This window comes from Lissotriton helveticus, chromosome 7 (assembly GCF_964261635.1).
Source record: "Lissotriton helveticus chromosome 7, aLisHel1.1, whole genome shotgun sequence".
In the NCBI taxonomy this organism is placed as follows: domain Eukaryota; kingdom Metazoa; phylum Chordata; class Amphibia; order Caudata; family Salamandridae; genus Lissotriton; species Lissotriton helveticus.
The window spans coordinates 1,476,199,922-1,476,220,718 of NC_136068.1; the positions used below are offsets into that span (position 1 = coordinate 1,476,199,922).

General features: G+C 44.3%; 1 protein-coding gene across 2 annotated transcripts in view; it reads right to left on the reverse strand.

Moving 5' to 3' along the window:
* Positions 1–11,332: 11,332 nt before the first annotated feature.
* The window catches only part of LOC144770390 (uncharacterized), a 52,968-nt gene continuing 43,503 nt past the window's right edge, over positions 11,333–20,797 (reverse strand). For both annotated transcript variants that reach the window (XM_078654869.1, XM_078654870.1), the window contains exon 3: positions 11,333–11,531. The gene's annotated coding sequence lies outside the window, so the exon portion shown is untranslated. The remainder of the gene's footprint in view (positions 11,532–20,797) is intronic.

Here is a 20,797-nt window from a genome sequence, read left to right on the forward strand (position 1 = left end):
AGGTTCCCGGCGTTCTTACGTGTTCTGTATAGCAACAAGATGCATAATGTCAGATCCTCCTACGAGGCGGATGAACTTTTGGAAACTATCCGTAACCACTCTCAGGGTAAACTGTGACCAGAACCAGTAAGCCCCTTCTTTCTATTGCATTGCACCAGTACCACTGGAATCATAAAGGGGCAATATACAGGCTTATAAGGGCTACAGGAAGTTTTTAGGAAGGAAGGATGAGAATACACAGATAGGGGCATTTCTTCTACCACATTAAGAATAAAAAATTAAAAAGCAAATAAGTAAATAAATAAACAAATAAATAAACACATAAAAAAAAAAACATGAATAAACATAATAAAAGGAGAAAAAAAATGAAGCATTAGGTATAAGGCCCTGTACAGGAAAATACACAGGTAAATTCTTCTTTAGTTTCTGTAGGATGAGCACTTCGGGGTGAGGGAGGAGAAGGCGCAGTTGGCGCAAAGCCGGCCTAACATCTGGTCGGAGTAGGTATGGGAGGGTTCTCCAAGGGGGGGGGGCTGGAAGCTGGTGGGGGGTGGGGCACAAAAATTCAAAATAATCCTCAGAAGTCAGGTCCTCCAAGACTAGGCTCTTTAACAAATAAATTAATTGCCATAGGCAAGATAAATAAAGCTCAAAAAGGCAATAACTTCAATGCCGACAATAGAGAGTCAAACGCTAGGGAGGGTTGTGACAAATGACCTCAATCCAGTTTCTATCTTGGAATGTCAATGGTCTGCGCGTGCGAGGGAGAAGAGAACGTATCTTACAATATCTACGAGACTCCCCAGCGCAGATCATTGTCATCCAAGAATCACATCTTCTAAAAAGTGAGGCCAGCGAGATACTGAAAAAACAGAAGTGGATTGACAAATTCATCAGTACTGATCATAACGCCAATATAAGAGGAATTCTCTTAATTTGCAAAAAAGCTGCAAAGGTGCAGATCCTTAACTTCAACGAGGACAACAGTGGAAGATGGCTTTTAGTTAAGTTGTCTATTGATGGGTGGGTGTGTAACCTAGTTGGCTACTATGGTCCCAACATAGACGACCCATCCTTCTTAGAAATAGTCAGGAATAACTTAATGACCACCTCGGAACCTATAATATGGACAGGGGATTTCAATGTCATATTGAACCCTAAACTAGATAAATCCACCTATCACGGTAGACATAAAAGTCATCCCCCATCTAAAGCCAGGCAGTCTCTCAAAGGGATTATGGAGCAAATAGGCCTGGCAGACTTATGGAGAGAAAGGGCGGGCTCCAAACAAGGGGTATCTTTTAGGAACCTAAAATATAAACATACCTCAAGAATCGACTTTGCCTTGTTCAGTTATAGCCTTCAAAACTTTATATCCAGCATTAAGTATCTGCCCTCCCACTTATCTGACCACTCGGCACTCTTATTTACATTAAAACTCCCAGTTCAAGTCAAACATCCCTCTTGGTCATTCGACCGCACCATTTTACTGGAACCGGAGGAAGTGACATATTTAAAGATAGAAACAAGCGCATTCCTAGAAACAAACTTACGTTCAGCCTCTCTTGTTACAGTCTGGGAAGCTTTAAAAGCCTACCTGAGAGGTTGCATCACAAATAGAGCCTCGTATTTGAGGAAAGTCTATCTATCGAAAATTCAAAATCTCGAATTGGAATTAGAGAAAATCGAGCAGAGACTGGTGGTATCACCTGGGTCAATACACGATCAAAATAATCTCTCTGATCTGAGAAATCGGTTGGACAATATACTACAAGAGAGAGTAACTAAGAGGTGGGAGGCTAGCAAAATTTCAAATTTTGAATTCGGTGAAACAGCGGGCAAGATTTTGGCATGGAGGGTCAAAGCAGATCAGGCTAAAAGTCATATAAGAGGGATAAAGGCTGAAGGCGAAAATGACCTTAGAACATCAAATCAAGATATTAGTATCGCCTTTAAGGATTTTTTTGAGGAAATATACAGGGAAGATATCCCTGACAACCAACAGTTAAGAGATATATGGTTAAACCAGATTCCTTTACCATCCCTGTCACCCATACAACGTGATGGGATGGAGATGGACATCTCTGAAATAGAAGTAAGGAGGGTCATTCTGTCACTCAAACATGGTAAAGCTGCAGGTCCGGATGGACTTCCCGGGGAACTATACCGTGTCTTGGTTGACGAAATCGCCCCTACTTTAACGGTCCTCTTCAATGACAACTTGAGGGAGGGTTTCGAGCCTCCTCGATCATGGAGTGAGGCTACCATAGTATTGATTCCCAAATCTGGCAAAGACCCAACCCTATGTGGGTCATATCGCCCAATATCTCTATTGAACAGCGATTATAAGATCTTCACTTCCATCTTAGCATCTATAGTGGGCTCAGTAGTGGGGGAAATAATTCACCAGGACCAGAAGGGATTTATTAAAGGCCGCCAGCTTTCTGATCTAACGCACGACCTTGTGGGGGCAATTGACATCGCCTCAGCCTTCTCCCTCCCGCTGGCAACACGCACCTTAGACGCGGCTAAAGCCTTTGATAGGGTAAATTGGACCTACCTCAATGACGTGTTGAAGAAATTCAACTTCGGGGAGAGATTTTGTCGTACCATCAAACTTATGTACAATTCACCATCAGCCCGGCTCCTAATAAATGGTACATTGTCTGAGGCATTGGGGATTTCAAGAGGCACTAGGCAGGGTTGCCCGCTTTCCCCCCTCCTCTTCAATCTGTACATTGAACCGTTTGCAGAAGTCTTAAGACGAGATGTACTTATTCCATCTTTTAGGTTTGGAGAGTGGGAAAAGCGGGTAGCTCTTTATGCAGACGACATCCTAATCTTTACTTCAGACCCAGGGACAACATTCCCAGAGGTAACAAGGAGAGCCATAGAGTTTGGCCGTATCTCGGGCTATGAGATCAACCCAAGTAAAACCGAGATCATGACTTGGAACATTCCTGATTTACAGTTAACCGTAACCAACTCGATGAGCTATCTGGGTATTCGGATAGTCCATGACATCGACAAAATCGCCCAAGTCAATCTCGCGAGAGTCTCTAATGAACTCTTAAAATCTTGGTCTAGTATTACACTGACTGTCCTCGGCAAGATAAGTCTGATGAAGATGTCCATTCTTCCTAAATTCACTTTTATTTTTAGCACTATCCCTCTCGCTTTTGATAACGTGGCCTTGGAGAAATGCCAAAGAGAGATTAACTCTTTTGTATGGTGTTACAAATCGGCAAGAGTGGCATGGAAGAAACTGAGGAGGAGGGAAAAGGGGGGATTGTCTCTGCCTGATTTGCAGTATTATGCGTGGGCATTCCAACTGTCTTATTCAAGAATGCTCTTAAAAGTCCCAACTAATACATCTATAGGTCTCATGTTTAATGCGATGTTGACCGGAGCCGGTTTACCAACTTATGGCTATATGTTTAAATACGATGACCAGAAATACTTCAAAAAAGTTAAATTAAAAATTCTTATGTCCCAAGCGAAGACCTGGTTACATATAAGGAGGAAACTCGGATTGCCATATTACTCTAACTTTGCACCCATTTGGGAATCTCCGGGTTTGCCACTTTGTCTGGAAGACAGGCTGGCAATTCCGTTGAGAGAAGGAGGAATAGTAACATGGGGAGATCTGTTGGCAGGCGAATCATTGAGGCCTTGGGAGGAGCTACGGGACCAACTGGGCCCAGAGTTTGAGGTTTAAATTTCTACAACTAAACAGTTGGTTTAAAGCAATGAACAGGTCAGGGGCAACATTTGGGAAATGCAGCACCACTGAAGAGAAATTGGTAGGAAGACCAGGAGGGGGTAAAGAAGTCTCGCAGTGGTACTGGAGTCGGTTAGAAGAGATAGATGGAGATTTTATCCTCCCGGAACAGCTATGGGGCATAGAACTTGGGGCCCAGAGTATTGAAATCTGGCAGACATCCTGCACCCTGCTATATAAGTGTGTTAAACCAGCATGGCTTAGGCGTAACCATTTCTTTACGATACATCGAGCCTATTTTACCCCTCTAAAACTGTCTAAATTCATTCCAGGGAATGAATGCAATAAATGCAATTACATCGCAGCTTCAGACATTCACGTGTTTATAGACTGCCCTAACCTAGTGCAGTTCTGGAATGAGGTAAAAGAGACCCAGGATTCGATCCTTAACATCTCGATTTCTCTAACACTCCCCCTGATTATCTTCGGATGGGACAACAGCATAAAGGGCCATGCAAGGACATTTCTGTTTTATGCAATATTACTTGCAAGAAGAGAGATATGCAAGGTTTGGATTGAAAAAACACCACCAACATATGCAAACTGGCTAACATCTTTGTATACAACCTCTAAAACTGACATGTTGAGATCAGGTGGCTCACGTAACCGGGCGTTTTGGAACTATTTGGTTCAGTGGAAGCAATAACCGGGGTTTTTTTTTCCCCGGTCCAATGATTATGCCTTAGTAACTCCAAGAACTAGGCCCCCTCCATTTGGCTCCAAGGCTAGTTCATCTGGCGTAACACCAAGTTTGGAGTCACACCCCGTCCTCTCTTCAGGCCATCTACTGCCGAGGGTAACCAACCGCATTTTCAGGTGCAGCAGGAGGCTCGCACTCTGAGTTAACAAGTGCCTGGCAGTTGGAGGCTGAATAAGAGGAGGATCAGGCAAATGAGGATTAAAGAAAAAAATAATAATAAATTAATACTTAAATAAAAGTTATTGTAATTTATAATGGCAATAGCTTAAACTTTTGTAAATAACTTTTGTGAAGATTATGTTCAGTGTATTTTATTGTGACGAAAATCCAAGAACAGAAGTGAAATATTAACATCTTTTTGTGACATTTGTAATAAAGTTTGAAACATTGAGAGAACATATTTGAACCAGTTGTTGTTGAATGGTTGCACAGATTGATGCTGTGGTGACGCTGAGTGATGCTGTGGCGTTCAGTGATGCTGTGGTGACGCTGAGTGATGCTGTGGCGTTCAGTGATGCTGTGGCGTTCAGTGATGCTGTGGCGTTCAGTGATGCTGTGGCGTTCAGTGATGCTGTGGCGTTCAGTGATGCTGTGGCGTTCAGTGATGCTGTGGCGTTCAGTGATGCTGTGACAATCAGTGATGTTGTGGTGCCCCTGAGTGATGTTGTGGTGCCCCTGAGTGATGTTGTGGTGCCCCTGAGTGATGCTGTGGTGATGCGATAGATAGAGTGAGGGCGATGGAGTGAGGGCGGGCGAGAGATAGATAGATAGGGGGTGTAGATAGATAGGGGGTGTAGATAGATAGGGGGTGTAGATAGATAGGGGGTGTAGAGAGAGAGAGGGGGTGTAGAGAGAGAGGGGGTGTAGAGAGAGAGGGGGTGTAGAGAGAGAGGGGGTGTAGAGAGAGGGGGGTGTAGAGAGAGGGGGGTGTAGAGAGAGGGGGGAAAGAGGGGGGGTGCAGAGAGAGAGGGGGTGCAGAGAGAGAGGGGGTGTAGAGAGAGGGGGGTGGGGAGAGAGGGGGTGGGGAGAGAGGGGGTGGGGAGAGAGGGGGTGGGGAGAGAGGGGGTGTAGAGAGAGAGGGGGTGTAGAGAGCAGGGGGGTGTAGAGAGCAGGGGGGTGTAGAGAGCAGGGGGGGTGTAGAGAGCAAGGGGGTGTAGAGAGAGAGGGGGTGTAGAGAGAGAGGGGGTGTAGAGAGAGGGGGTGTAGAGAGAGGGGGTGTAGAGAGAGGGGGTGTAGAGAGAGGGGGTGTAGAGAGAGGGGGTGTAGAGAGAGGGGGTGTAGAGAGAGGGGGTGTAGAGAGGGGGGTGTAGAGAGGGGGGTGTAGAGAGGGGGGGTGTAGAGAGGGGTGGTGTAGAGAGGGGGGGTGTAGAGAGGGGGGGTGTAGAGAAGGGGGGTGTAGAGAAGGGGGGTGTAGAGAAGGGGGGTGTAGAGAAGGGGGGTGTAGAGAGGGGGGGTGTAGAGAGGGGGGGTGTAGAGAGGGGGGTGTAGAGAGGGGGGTGTAGAGAGGGGGGTGTAGAGAGGGGGGTGTAGAGAGAGGGGGTGTAGAGAGAGAGGGGGTGTAGAGAGAGAGGGGGTGTAGAGAGAGGGGGGTGTAGAGAGAGAGGGGGTGTAGAGAGAGAGGGGGTGTAGAGAGAGAGGGGGTGTAGAGAGAGAGGGGGTGTAGAGAGAGAGGGGGTAGAGAGAGAGAGGGGGTAGAGAGGAGTGTAGAGGGAGTTAAGGAGGTCCTTTATCTAAAGTGACTTATTCATTACACGTCCTTAATTTACCAAGAAAATGTGAGAATATGTCTTTACATTACCATACATTGAAAACGTCTTAAAGTATGTGCTTGCAACAAAGTCTAAACAGATCAGTGGCCTGTTTGCTCACACTACAGATTTTACGTTTAGTCCGGATCAAAAGCAGCTGGGGTGTTGTGTGTAAACACCAAGCTCTTGGCATTGCACGGAGGGGGGCGTGTGAGCGAATTTCTTTGAAGTGTGAGAATTCCTTTGAAGTGTGAGTGTAACAACAAGCTCTCGGAATTGCGTGGAGGGGGGCGGGTGATCGAATTTCTTTGAAGTGTGAGAATTCCTTTGAAGTGTGAGTGTGGAGAGAGGCTCACAGGCTGCCGTTCGATGTGCACGCGCCTACACACATGCACTGTAGGCAATCCGCCTGCTTGGTAGAATTTTTTAATGCCCTTTTACAAAAGTCTCACTGAGAACGCATGCGCGTTATCACAGCGAGACCTAAAAAAAACCGGGGTGGGAGTCTAAGTGCTGTTCTCAGAAACTTGTTTTCGGCAATACCAAACGGGTTAACATTGCTATAGCCCCATAGTTCAGAGCCACAGGTAGCATAGCTGCGGCTTGGCTCTCCAAATCTCCAACAGTGGGGACAAAGGATGAACACATGTGTTCCTATCAAAACTCAACGTGGTTAATTAGGAATCTACTCTTGGCGACCTGGCTGTTCCAAGAGCTGGTGTTGGAGAGGCAAATACCCAAATAATCAAAGTCTGAGACTCGCTCTAAATTGACTCCCCCTAGTCTAACTGTTCCTCGAAATTGTCCATGGGTGGATAGCCATGAATTTGATTTTATCAGCATTTATTGCTAGCCCATTAGTGGTACAAAATAAATCTTTCTAGCAATAATTACAGGCCTTTGGGGGTTTTTGACACCAGAAGGATGTCATCAGCGAATAGTAATGACGGGATTTTAACACCACCCAAGACCGGAGAGTCGTTTACGCACCACATTTGGAATTCAACCCATCTGTTAATAAAAAGAAGAAAAAGTGTTGGCGCAAGGACGCATCCTTGCCTTACACCCTTATCTACAGAAATATGATCAGTAAATTCACACTCTTGGCCCCATCTGACTTGGGCATAATTTCCAGAGTGCAGTCTCACAATTATTTCCAGTAGCGCAAGAGAGATTTTCATGTCCCTCAGGGCAGCCCAAAGTTTGTCTCCGGGAACCATATCGAAGGCAACTTTGAAGTCCACAAATGCTACGTAAAGGCTCCCTCCATTAAAGTCTATCATTTTCCACCTCAGCATCAAGAACCTAAAGACCTGATCAATGGTGCTTATTTTAGTGCTGAACACAGCCTGGAATGGGGACAGAATGTTATTGTCCTCCAGCCACATGTTAAGGTGGTTCAGGACTTGTTTGCAAAAGATCTTCTGGGCTAGATCTATCAGGCTTATTGGCCGGTAGTTAGCCGGGCTGCTCTCGCATCTTTCTTACTTTTAGGGACTATTATTGCTCCCTTCCAGGAGTCAGGGATGGGTGCACCTGCCGCGATGGAATTACAAACGTGGTTTAAATATGGTGCCCAGATTTCAGGTACGGATTTAAACAAGTCCCTGGGAATTCCATATTGCCCAGGAGCCTTACCAGATTTTAATTCAGGTTATGTTATGTTAATAGATTTGTAAAGTGCATGGCTGCTCCAGCAATGGCGCCTCCCAACGCTAGGCCCAGAAGCAACACTGCAGAGTGGAGACAGGGCACAGCAGCTAGACCGGGAGGAGTCAGGTTATTATGGTCTTTCTAAAAGCCACGTGATTCTGAATGCTCCTGATGGTCACAGCGAGGGTGTTCCAAAGGGCTGACGCCATCGCCCTAAAAAAAGCACCCACAAGCTCTTGCGACTCGGGGGTAGAGGTAGGGGGAGGGGTAAGGGCACATGCTAGGTGCAGGTCCATGGAGCGCAGCATATGGGGCCGTATATATGGCGAGAGAAGATCAGACAAGATAGGAGGAGCTTGGTGGGTGAAGACATTGTGCACGATACACAAGGTCTTGAAATGGATTCTCTTGTTCACCAGCAGCCAGTGTATTTTGGGAATGAGTTTTGACATTGAACAAAATTTAGGGTGAGCGAAGAGAGTACATGCTGCCTCATTTTGAACCCTCTGCCAATGCTGTATTCCAGATTTGTTTGCACCCAGAGACAGGGAATTGCAATAATCCAATCTGGACAAAATTGTAGACTGGATAATGATCTGGTGTGTTTGTGGGTCAACGGCTTAAGTCCGCGCAGAAGCCCAAAACAAACCCCTGCCACTGCTTTTGTTTGAGCTTCAAAGGAGAAGGCACTGCCAACCCATACGCCCAGGTTTTTCACAGCCTCCTTGGGTGAGGGTTCAGACCCAAGCACATCGGGCCACCACTGTTCTGCTCATAAACAAGTGTCTTTTCCCCAACAACAGAATTTCAGATTTGCTGGTATTAAGCTGCAGGCAATTTGCCGGCATCCAGTCCGCTACAGCCAGCATATTCTCATGAAATTTGATTAAGTTCTGGTTAGAATTTTTGGAAAAGGAAATTACCAGCGGAGTATCGTCAGTATAAGATACAAATGACAGTCCTCTGTTTTTGTCACCACAGCAAGGGGTTGTATATAGATATTAAAAAGCAGCGGGCTCAGCATCGATCCCTGCGGTACTCCATGATTGACAGCATATTCATGAGAGCAGTAAGAGGGTGCAGTAACCTGAAATGATCTGCCATCCAAAAATGATGTGACCCAGGCTAGTAAAGCACCTACAATACCCATTTCCTGCAAGCGCCACTGTAGGATCTTGTGAGACACCTTGTCAAACGCAGCGCTGAGGTAGAGTAGGATCAGGGCTGAGGTGTTTTCCTCATCTAAAGAGCTCCGTAGGTGTTCTGTGAGGAGTCCAGTATCTCGTTGGACTCTATGTATTTTATTAGCATGGAATTAACAAAGGATTCAGTGGCCTTAGCCAGTAAGGGGAGCCGAGAGATGGGGCGATAATTTTCAGGTTTAGATACGTCCAGAGGTCTCTTCAACAGCAGGGTAACTTTGGCATGCTTCCATGCAACAGGAACTGTAACCGAAGCCAGATAGATTAATCAACTCACAACACACAAGCAGAAGTAGTTCTTTGAATTCGTGAAACTAGTCAGGTTTCATAGGGTCAGCTGGGGAGCCAGATTGACTTTTATTGCAGAGGGTGCCTACCACTCCCAAAGATAATGACGGGAAGGAGAGTAATGAGCAAACTGTGGTGCTTGTCCCTTCCACACACCTTACACTGCCCCTCGTGATTAATAAGTTTTTATAAATGTTATGTACCTTGTTAATGAAATAGATGGCCAACTCGTCACACTGAGTATTTGAGATGATGGAAGGTTCGGCTACTGAGTTAGGTTTCTTCAGGTCATTAAGAAGGGAGAAGATGGTCTTCATAGGGTTACTACTATCTTTGATATTAGATGCAAAATAATCAGCCCTGAACTTCCGTATTAGCTTGTGATAAGCTGTGATGGATGCGCGATACTGTCCTTTTACGTCTGGATCGTAGGAGCATCTCAAAGCACTTTCTAAAACCGTGTCGTTTTTTTTCGCAAGGGTCAGCGACTCATTTAAACCAGGTGTTGGTCAGAGTTATTTTCCTGTGGGTAAGCTTAGCGAGATGCAGCTATCAAGGGCAAGTAGAAGCCAAGTCAGACAGATCATTCACTGCCTCTATGTTGGGGGGCAGCTGGGGCTTCTGTGCTAGCAAAAGGTCACTAAAATGGTCCACAACCAGTTTATGCCATGGGCATTTCATAGTAGGATGAGTACGAAACTGCTGTGGTTGACCATGACAGCATATAGACACAGAAATGAATGGACTGTTGAGTTTCTCTCAATGTGAAAACTATAGATTTGTTTGAGAGTCCGAGCCAGGACCCGGATGGATCTCAGCCCGGGTTTGGTTTGATCATTTGGCAAGGGCTCTTGGGTGGGTGCGTCCCACTCTGAGTAGGTTGGTTTACCCTTGGTATAAAGGGATTCAAAATGGGCCACCCAATCCATGGGCAAAATTTTGATTTCAGGTTTTTTTCGGTCCGTGTGGCTTTTAGGGCATCCTCCCAAATTACCGAGTCCCAGGTTGTTTTATTTCGACAGGTTTACCTGTTTATGACTGCCCCCAATAGTTAAAAGCAAGGGGAAGTGGTCACTCATATCTTTTCTCAACTCTCATGTCAATCAGTGCTGCCCAAGAATAAAGACGGAGAAAAAGTAATCAATAATATTTCTATAAAGAACCCTTCTGAAAGTAGGATGCCTCTTTAGGTCGGAGGGAGTACATTGCATATGTCATTTCACAAGTGCATTTGTTTGCTATACACTCGTTTTTAAGGGTAAAGGTTACTGCTATAATTATTCATGCAGGATGGTGTTCTTATTTTCCATGTGATGTGTTTTCTGTTTTACTATTGGATGCTGTGATGTATCTTTTGTTTCACACCATGGTAAGAGTTCAATTTCTCCATTTGAAAAGGTATAAAAACATGATGTATTTGGGATGTGAGGCTTCATCCTTTGGGACTCGTACATTCCTGATCAATCGAATTAGCACTTTCAGTGGTAAAAAGCGCCAGCAGCATGCAGCAACTGGCCAACAAGAAATCACTTTAGGAGTATGGGAAAAGCTACATAAACACCAATACATCTAAAAAGCACAAAACACATTGTTTTGCATGGGGGCAGTTAAAACTAGAACAAGTCACTTTTAGTAAAAGTGAACTGTGAATTCTGACCCAAGAACAGGTTCAGGAAAATACTCTGCGAGAACCTATACACATACTGGGCAAATATTAATATGCTATGAAGCTCACTGTGTACTGGATCTGGAACCTCAATGAGGTCAGGGGAAAAATACGGACTTGGGGCTTTTATTTGCTTTGTCATGTGCAATGAACAAGTGCTAGTTAAAAAAAATATATATATACTAATAGTGACGGCTGTTTCATTTTAAAACTGATCCAACCCTATAATACCCAACTGACCTTCAATTGTGTTTTCTGTAGTTCAATACTGAAAAAAAGAAAATACGAAGGATCTACAAGGTTTTAATAATGTATTTATTTGAAAACAGTTACTGGACACGTAAACAGCTCAGCCACCAGGCATTCCTGAGATCGTGTCGCTTAAACGGTCGGTGCATTATCAACTTCAGAAAGTATTGTGGTCTCCACACACACCCTGGTAAAGCAACAGTCTTCCACTCCTTTAGGTGTTTTGGCATCAATAATGCAGATTCTGTGGAGACATCACAAAACAAAGAGTAAGACTGCAAAGCAAGCAACAACTGGGAATAGTCATTTATCCCATGGTGCACATTCCCATTGGTAGCAGGAAAGAATAAGGGCTGGAGCAATTAAAGGCTAGCTTTAAAGGTTGATGGGCCCCACCTCCATCTTCAGCTCCTGGGGAATTATGACAACAGACAGAGGGGCAAAATAAATAGAAAGCATGGGAAAGAAATAGACAGGAAAAATAAACAGAAGGGAGTGGAGGCTCGTTTGAATTTTTTTCCATGGCTGATTTTGGTTTCCAAACTGTCCCAGTGAGAAGGTACAAAACATCAGAGGCAAATTATTACCCAACACGCACTGACTTCACGCACTGACTTCAAGCCCCCCTTTTAACCCCACACATTCTTTTTAATTCACCAACCACAAAACCATTTCAATTGCACCTCAAAGGACATGGAATGCATATGCGCCGGTCATTGGACTACACAAATATGACGAATAACATGCTATATTTCAAGTGAATGGGCTATAGCTGGTGGAAGGCAAATAATGTGATGCTGCATGGATCAGGAGAACAAACTTCTAGGGCACTTGGAAAATAGCTGAAAGAGTTAACACGTTGGAAATAGTAAGTTCTTACTCTGCAGTATGGAGGAGTCGGGTCTAAAGCTGAATCTTACATAGTAAAACCTTATAAAAGGCATCATTCCTTAAATAGGTCATAGAAGTCATTGAAGAGGATAGCCTATGGATAGCAGGGTCACAGAATGAATCATTTAAACAATACAAACCAGATACATGGTACCTGATAGAAACAGTAGTGCCTTACTGTAAGAACACCTCCCCGTGGGATAGCAGGTGGTGGCCCTCCAAGCTCAGACCGACCCCCACACCACGCCCGCAACCTCTGCATAATCCTCGACATCTAACTCACCAGGAAGTGCCAAATCAACACAGACCCCTCCTCGAACTTCCACACCCTTCACATGCTCTGGAAAATCTTCAAATACATCCCGGTCAACACCAGGAAAACCATCACCTAAGCCCTCATCAATAGCTGTCTCGACTACAGGAACACTCTGTCAGAATCACCACACAACTCCTCAAGAGACTCCAGGCCATACAGTACACAGCAGCTAGACTCCGCCTCAATCTCCCCAAAAGCACCCACAAAACACGCCCCACCTCAGAACCTCCACTGACTCCCCATCCAGAAGAGATGCCGGTTCAAGCTCCTAACACACACCTACCAAACTCTACACAACTAGGACCCAGCCTACATCGACCACCGTGTGAAATTCCGCTAACCGGCCAAACACATGCGCTCCACCTCGCAGCGGAGGCCGTGCCATCTCCTTTCTCGCCACGAAAGCCTGGAACAATCTGCCATTTCACCTACGAACATCTCCCTCGCTGGAGAACTCAAGACCTTGGCTTTTCAAATGAGGCCGTCCATACCTCAGTACCCAGATACCCTCAGGGAGGAGCAGCGCTTTACAACAGTGAGTGATTGATTGTAAGCGTTGACTGATGCTTATGGATGTATGAGGTTACAACGCATACTTTTACCACGCCTACCATTACCACGCAATTTTTACAACGCAGAATCCATTACAACGAAGTACCATTACCACGCATGTATTTACAACGCATATACTTTTACAACGCATACAATTACAACGTAAGTATTGGTAAGTATATAATATTTTTTACAATTTAATTTAATTAAAATTAATATAATGTAATTTAATTTAATCAATTTAATTTAATGTAATTTAAATTTAATTATATTTAATTTTTACCCTGTACCCTTTTACCCAAAAACTCAAAACTGACCCTGAACCCTAAAAATACCCCTTTGCCCAAAAACTCAAAACTGACCCTAAACCCTAAAAATACCCCTTTACCCAAAAACTGACCCTGAACCCTAAAAATACCCCTTTACCCAAAAAACTGAAAACTGACCCTGAACCCTAAAAATACCCTTTTACCCAAAAACTGAAAACTGACCCTAAAAATACCCCTTTACCCAAAAACTGAAAACTGACCCTGAACCCTAAAAATACCCCTTTACCCAAAAACTGAAAACTGACCCTGAACCCTAAAAATACCCCTTTACCCAAAAACTGAAAACTGACCCTGAACCCTAAAAAGACCCCTTTACCCAAAAAACTGAAAACTGACCCTGAACCCTAAAAATACCCTTTTACCCAAAAACTGAAAACTGACCCTGAACCCTAAAAATACCCCTTTACCCAAAAACCCAAATAATATTTTTAATAAAATAATATACTTACCAATACTTACGTTGTAATGGTATGCGTTGTAAAAGTACCTGCGTTGTAAATACATGTGTGGTAATGGTATGCGTTGTAATGGATCCTGCGTTGTAAAAAATGCGTGGTAATGGTAGGTCGTTGTAAAAGTTGCGTTGTAAAGGTTGTATACCCTGGCTTATGCACCGATCATGGTTGGTAAGGATTTGCAGGAGAAGTCATTCTGTAATGCTTTCCACAAACAGGCTCCTGAAAACATTTTCCTTTTGCAAATGATTACAATGACGTGTTTGTGTATGGTTCTTCATACCACACTTTTGCTTTTTCCAAGCATTGTAAATAACAGGATTTATTATTACCCAGTTTAGAGGACGGATGAGCAAAATGAAAATGTGGCTCACTTACTGGTGAGAATCCATGGAAAAGGTTCAGTTAATTGTCTCTCCTGCTTTTGCCTTGGCACCACCATATTTAAATGAATTCCAACAGAACTGTGTGTTGTACCTAAACCTGGTTTCCTAGCACATTGCGTTTTGTGTCAAAGGCCAGATTCTTCCCAGAACTATTGGACAAGCACCTCTGCCATTAATTCTAATCTGCCATTACAATTCTGCCAAGCCTGACAAAGTATGCTTATCTGAATTATTAGTCACAACTCACTATAGGCTAATATCATTGGCATTGAGGCTCTGCATCTCTAGCACAGAGGTCATGTTTCCACACTAAAGTGTTTTACATGGAAACCCATATTACAGACTATCTATAAAAGCTGGCCAGAGAAGGCTAATGCAGCACAGTAACTGCGCAGGTGTTACGACAAGGTTAAACAAAGGTCCATGGTAGATTCAGGTCATATTTTCAGGTTATCCACATAACATCGCCACTGTAGTTACCTCCACCCCCTCCAGAAACCCTCAGCAGAGACAAAGATCCTAGGCAACTACTGTGGGCAAAAGTACTGGACGAGATGATAAATCCCTTGTCGCCCACCTCCTCAACACCAACCAATTCAGATTTACGCACACCACCGTAAAGAAACCACCCTCCTTGCCCCCCAAAAAAGACATTGAAATGATCATGGACAGAGAGGATACTGCAGCCCGCAGATGTTTCCACAGCCTTCTACACAGTCTCTTAACTAACAACTGCACAAAGCCGGCACCCAAGGTACAGCACTTTGCTGGGTTTGCTCCTTCCTGATAGACCGCACCCAGTCGGTCAGGCTAGCCCCCTTCACCTCAGATGCCATAAATTTGATCTGCAGAGTTTCACAAGGACACTCACTTAGCTCCACTCTGTTTAACACCTCCACAACCTAACTCGTCAGCATCATACACCCCCAAGGAATCCACATTATATCCTATGCTGAAGATACCCAGCGCATACTTTCCTCTTCTGACAAGACACCAAACACATGGACCAATTTCTACACCTCCATAATGGAAGTCACCAGATGGATGACAACCAACTGCCTCAATCTCAACACAGAAAAGACCCCAACTGCTGGCCTAACGAACACAGACACAAACCCCTCCCAGCAAACCACACACAGAACCTCTGAATAGTAGAGTAGAACCTTGGAATAGACCACTGACTCACCATGATCAGCCAAGCAAATGCAGTTTCCATTTCCTGCTGCCCCACACTCAAAAAGTTCTTAAAATGGCTCACCATCAACGCTTTCACAACTCATCGCTGGACTGCAACAACAAATTATGCTGGAATCAACGTTCAGTTGACCAGAAGACTCCAGACCATACAAAACTCTGTGGCCAGGCTCTCCCTCAACCTCTAACCCCTCATTTACATCTCCGTCCAACAACCAAATACTCTTAAAACATGCACACATGCAAAGCCTTAGACAACATTGGCCCCAAGTACCTCAACATTTACATAAATTTAACAAATGTACTAGACACCACTGCTCAACCGGACTCCTACTGACTAACTCCCTCCTACACAGAGACAGACAGACAGAGATTCGGCAGTCATGACTTCTACCTCACACCTAAAACCTGGGATGACCTGCCCTGAACATCTGAGACACCCCTCTTCAGTTGTTTGATTACGCAAAATACTGAAAACCTGGCTCTTCAGCTAGCCCCAACCAGAATTAGGCCTATATAATGCCTACTTCAGCGCTAGGATTCCCTCCTGGGTGGGATGTGCACTATGCAAATGCATATAGCATAACAAAATCTACAATGAACTATTTGGAAATGAATTACATAGTCAACAATTATCCAGACAATCTGCTATGGTGCCCCTCATTCGAGAGATGTGTAGTTTTCTATTGATATGCCTTCAGTAGGTATTTTGGTGTCAATGAAGCATAGTGGGTCGAAAAGAGAGTGAGTGAGATTTTTTTTTCAAGCTGCGCCACCTGACCTCATACTGGCCCGAGTGTATTTTACTTTAAACATCTCTAGCCGAGTCCTCCTTTTGTGCCTTTAATGCTGTTTAGGGCTCAGCCCATCTCTAGGTGGCACGCTTTGCCAGGGTCGCTTTAGCTATTTCTGTATCAGGTCAAGTTACCTCTGAGTGGTGAGCTCCGTGAGGACACCTGGTGGGGATTTGTAGAGTCACCTCAGTGTGTTGCTTAGAATGGCTAGGGTGATATATGGTGACCCAAATGCCTCCTTTTGCTGTGGGTTGCTCGGATAGAGCAAAAGATTTTGTTAGGTGGTTCAATGGACATAGTGAGGCATATAGCAGTAGGATGATCGGTAAAAGCAGAAATAATATGGTGGAAGCCCTCATACAAATGTGTTGTATGGGGCTGGAAGATTTGATAAAGCCGGGTGTTCAAGCAGTCTTGTATTCAGAGTTGCACTAGGACACCCGAGAGGTCTGTGGAGCGAATAGCAGCCCCAGTGATAACATACTCACCCCTTCCACACACCCCACTGTTTAAAGTAAGAAAAACAAGTGAGGACTCATTGGGTGGTTCAGGAGGATAGATGAAGAGAGTAGCCAGAAAGCTGCAGAGTATAACAGGGGCTAAGCAGGACACCAGGTCATAGGCTGTTGAGGTTTTACCTGCTGTTGGGTCATTGCTGTGGGGAGAGCAAAGCAGAGCTTCTAGTGCGTAGTGATGGCCAACAAGTGGTGCCACAGTTGAGAAGTGTGCTACTGCGGCAGCAGCACAGGAAGGCCTTTAATGTTCATTTTAGTGAACAGAGGGTGAGGATGTAGCAGAAGCAGTTTATGAAGGGGAGTAAGGAGAGAGAAGACTTATCAAGGATGATGTGACAGGCAGTAATGCTAGCAGAGGATGTTGAATGCATAGACAGGGGGGAATGTTGAGAGAAGGAGAAATGGGGGAGGGGAACATTATTTAGTGATGGCTAAAGGATGTCCAAGTAAAAGGACAGGTAACCACCTTGTGTGGAAGGAAACTGGGTGGTGTGGTAGCTGTGTTGACCTCTTCAGTTATAGCTAAAGGGGATCGGTGTTAGGGGCATGTCTGCTAGCAGCCTGGTGACTTAGATGGCATCCACTGGGCAGGATGGTAGTACTTGGTAGGATATGAGGCAGTTACAGTGCCAGGCAGGCTGGGACACTCGAAGACTGCATTGGGTGGGAAGGTGCTCTGTAGAGATTTTGTAGCCGACTTCTCAAATTTTAAGTGGAGGACAGGAGGAAGGCCATCACAGGATACTGTCAAAAGGTGGGTACAACATTTTTCTCAATTGAAGGGGATGCAAGGAGCCTATTTTATTACAGGGTTCAAGAGACACAGGTTTCATGCAAAGAAAGGAAGTTATGAAGGGGTACACAAAGGCAGCTGCAGGTTGGGTAACAGAAAGAGCCTACACTGAAACAATGTATTATTTTTGTGCAGATGGGGGCGTGGAGAGAAGCATATGGGTTGGGAGAGGTCTGGTGGTTTTTGAGGTAGAGGGGCATTTTAATGGTGGCAAGTACATGTTGGATAGATGAGTGGGTATTGGACATGAGTCAGTGGGCAATAACGATAAGAAAGAAGTGGAAGAGTATGTTATTGACAAATGTAGTGATGGTGTCAAGAATGGTGAAGAGAGAAGGAAGAAAGAAACGTTTGGATAAGCCCAAGAAGTTGCCACATACGCTGGTTACTAATTTATTCGGTACGCATTTAATGGCAGTGACAAAAGAGAATTTGTAAAGAGGAACATATGGAAGACATTAAGCTGTTGCACAGGGAAGTGGGGAGAAGGGAAGGGTTTATAAAGAGGGGTTACCCAGGTGCCCTTAGTTGCCTATTAAGATTGGCTTTTGGACTGCAGTATCTTTGATATACGCTAGAGTGTACTGTGAGAAATTTCTACCAAGAGGTGTGGGATTGTTTAAATATATCACCCTCATTCGTGAGTCACAGATTATATTCTGGGGTATGATTTGGGTATGTTATAAGGAGGAGGTTGATTCGGGTTACCAGAGATTCAGAGAGAAAATGGGAAGAGCTTTATACAGACTTGTGGTTACAGTGGATGGCGCCACCTAGGCCTGCAACAACGACTTACGTTGCAAGTGGGCTGTCTGTGTTGTATCAGACCTTAGAGGACGGCCCACCCCAAGCATGTCTGGTTGTTGGGTGGTGTGTCAAAAGGCCAGTTTCTGCAAGAGGCAGCGCTTTGGGTATACAACAGGAGTGGGGCTTTTAACAGGGACAAGTGCATATTTAGACAGGAATGGGTGAAATACAGTTCAAAACATCCAGTTACCCAGTGATTCAGTCATGTTGGTGGTGGTGCCAAGGTATGCAAGGGTTAAAGTGGCAGCCAAAGCAAGGTATGAGATGGGTTTTGCATGGCTCAATGAGAAAAGTCTTGTACAGCATGTAAAATTCATGTACCGCAGTACTGGGTGAGTTTAATCCAAACATCAAGGAGAGGGAAGAGGGAGAGAATTTAGGACCAGCTGATGAACACCCAAATGTGTTGGTAGGAAGTTGCGCAAAGTAGGTTAAAGAAGGGAAAATGGAAGGCCCTTTTGAATGCTGACCTTTGAGGATGTAATAATTTGTCCAATAGTTGTGATTACAAAAAATGCAAAGGGGGAGTTTGATCTGATTCAGTATTTGTCATGGCAGAAAGGCCAGTCAGTTATTGATTTAACTTCTGAGAAGTGGAGATTCATGCACTTTCCTACAGTGGCAATCATTAGATTTGCAGAGCAAGGGACCTGGATGGCTAAGTGGAATCTCAAATCCGCCTTGCGTTTGTCATTCGTGCACCAGAATCATTGGTTGTTGGGTTTGCAGTTTCAGGTGCAGATTTATGTACAAAAAGATTTGCCTATGGGTGATTTGATTTCCTGTTCATTGTTTGAGAGATTTAGCATATTCTTGCAATGGGTGTTCACATTTCCAACTGGTTTCACAACAATTACACATTACTTGGATGATTCTTCTTTACTGGTACAAGCATGTAGTCTCCTGGGGGGGTTTAAAGGCAATTTAGTTTTTGATTCAGGAATTAGGGATTCCCATGATTCCAGAACCGACTGAGGATCGGACTACAACATTTTGTAGAATTGAGATGTATACAGTTTGGTTGGAAGTGAAACAATAAAAAGTTTTTGAAGGTTTATTGGTGTGCAAGAAAGTGAAAGTCCCCACGTTATTCACACGATGTATTATTGGCCTAACAAGTTTTCTAGGCCAGTGTGATAATGATGCACCCAGGCTGGCAAACAGGAGGGTTCCTGCCTTCATGTTTGCCAACAATACTTTACTCCTCTCTAAATCACCAATGGGTTTCCAAAAATTGCTGGATCATTTCGAGTGTTTATGCAAGCAGAATTTGGAGATTATTGTGGGACATCATTCGACTGTGTGCGCACGTTCTTGCATTTGGGTATTACCCAGTGTAGATTAAAAATGCAACAAGCAGTTGGAGGAATAACTAAATTGTAGCTAAGCTCACAGTTCCAAGCTATTTTGCTGGCAAATCAAATCTACAACCATCAGGCCTTTGGGACAGCAGAGCTGTGGGGGCACGTGGATGCGACTCCTCTAGTCACAGTAGAAAATAGATGTATGCGCCAGTTGGTAGATGCACCAATAAGCATCTACCTGCTCCCACTCAGGATGGACCTTGGGCTTAGAATGCTCTCTGAAAAGATTGGTCTGCATCCCATACTATACTGGAGGAGAATTTGGGCTACTCCAGAGCTGTGTTACTATCGCCAGGGCTTAGAGTAAATATTATGCCTCTCTGGTTTGTGTGATATACCCTGGCTGAAATATGTGAAAGCTACACTGATAGGGTAAGAAAGCGGATAGAATGCCCTGGTGAGGCTGGTGCGATTCCTACAACACAAATCAAATCAGGCTACTGGGAACATAAAGAGGATCATGTACATGCTCAGACGAAATTCAGCTCACTAGCTGATGCATTTCTCACAGTTAAGGGCTCCTTCTCAAAGGAGGACATTCTGAATGAGATAGAGCCATCATTAGCCAGACGTCTTTATTTGCAACTTCGGTACAGGACATTGCCCCTCCATTCTTTTACGGCAAAATGGGCACGAGCACCCAAGGTTAAGGATTGGTGGTGCTCATCAAGTCGATACTGGATGGGAATGTGGAGAGTCAGGCAAAAATGTGTGCTTTCTCTGGGAAATAAGCCTCCAGTGATTTATCCAATGTGCCATATGTTTATCTTTTGTTTTAATATTTATAGTTAGAGTTTCAGAAGACACAAACTTGAATGTTCGTATGAAGTTTTACATCATTTTGAACAGGCTTTAATGATGTCAATTGCGGACAGATTTTCAAGGGAATTTTAAGGTCTTGAAAGATTGTACCCAGAGATTCTTAAGGGAACTAAAACGCCTCGACAGATTGCTCTTTTACATAGTTGTATGTAATGATTTGTTTTATGTACTTTTATGGCCATTGTACCAAAATAAAGATTTTTGAAATGATAGCAACGCTGATGCAGATTCTGTTGGGTCACCTATATATTTTTTTCTTTTTGCCTTATTCGCCTCTGACCCCAGCTTACAA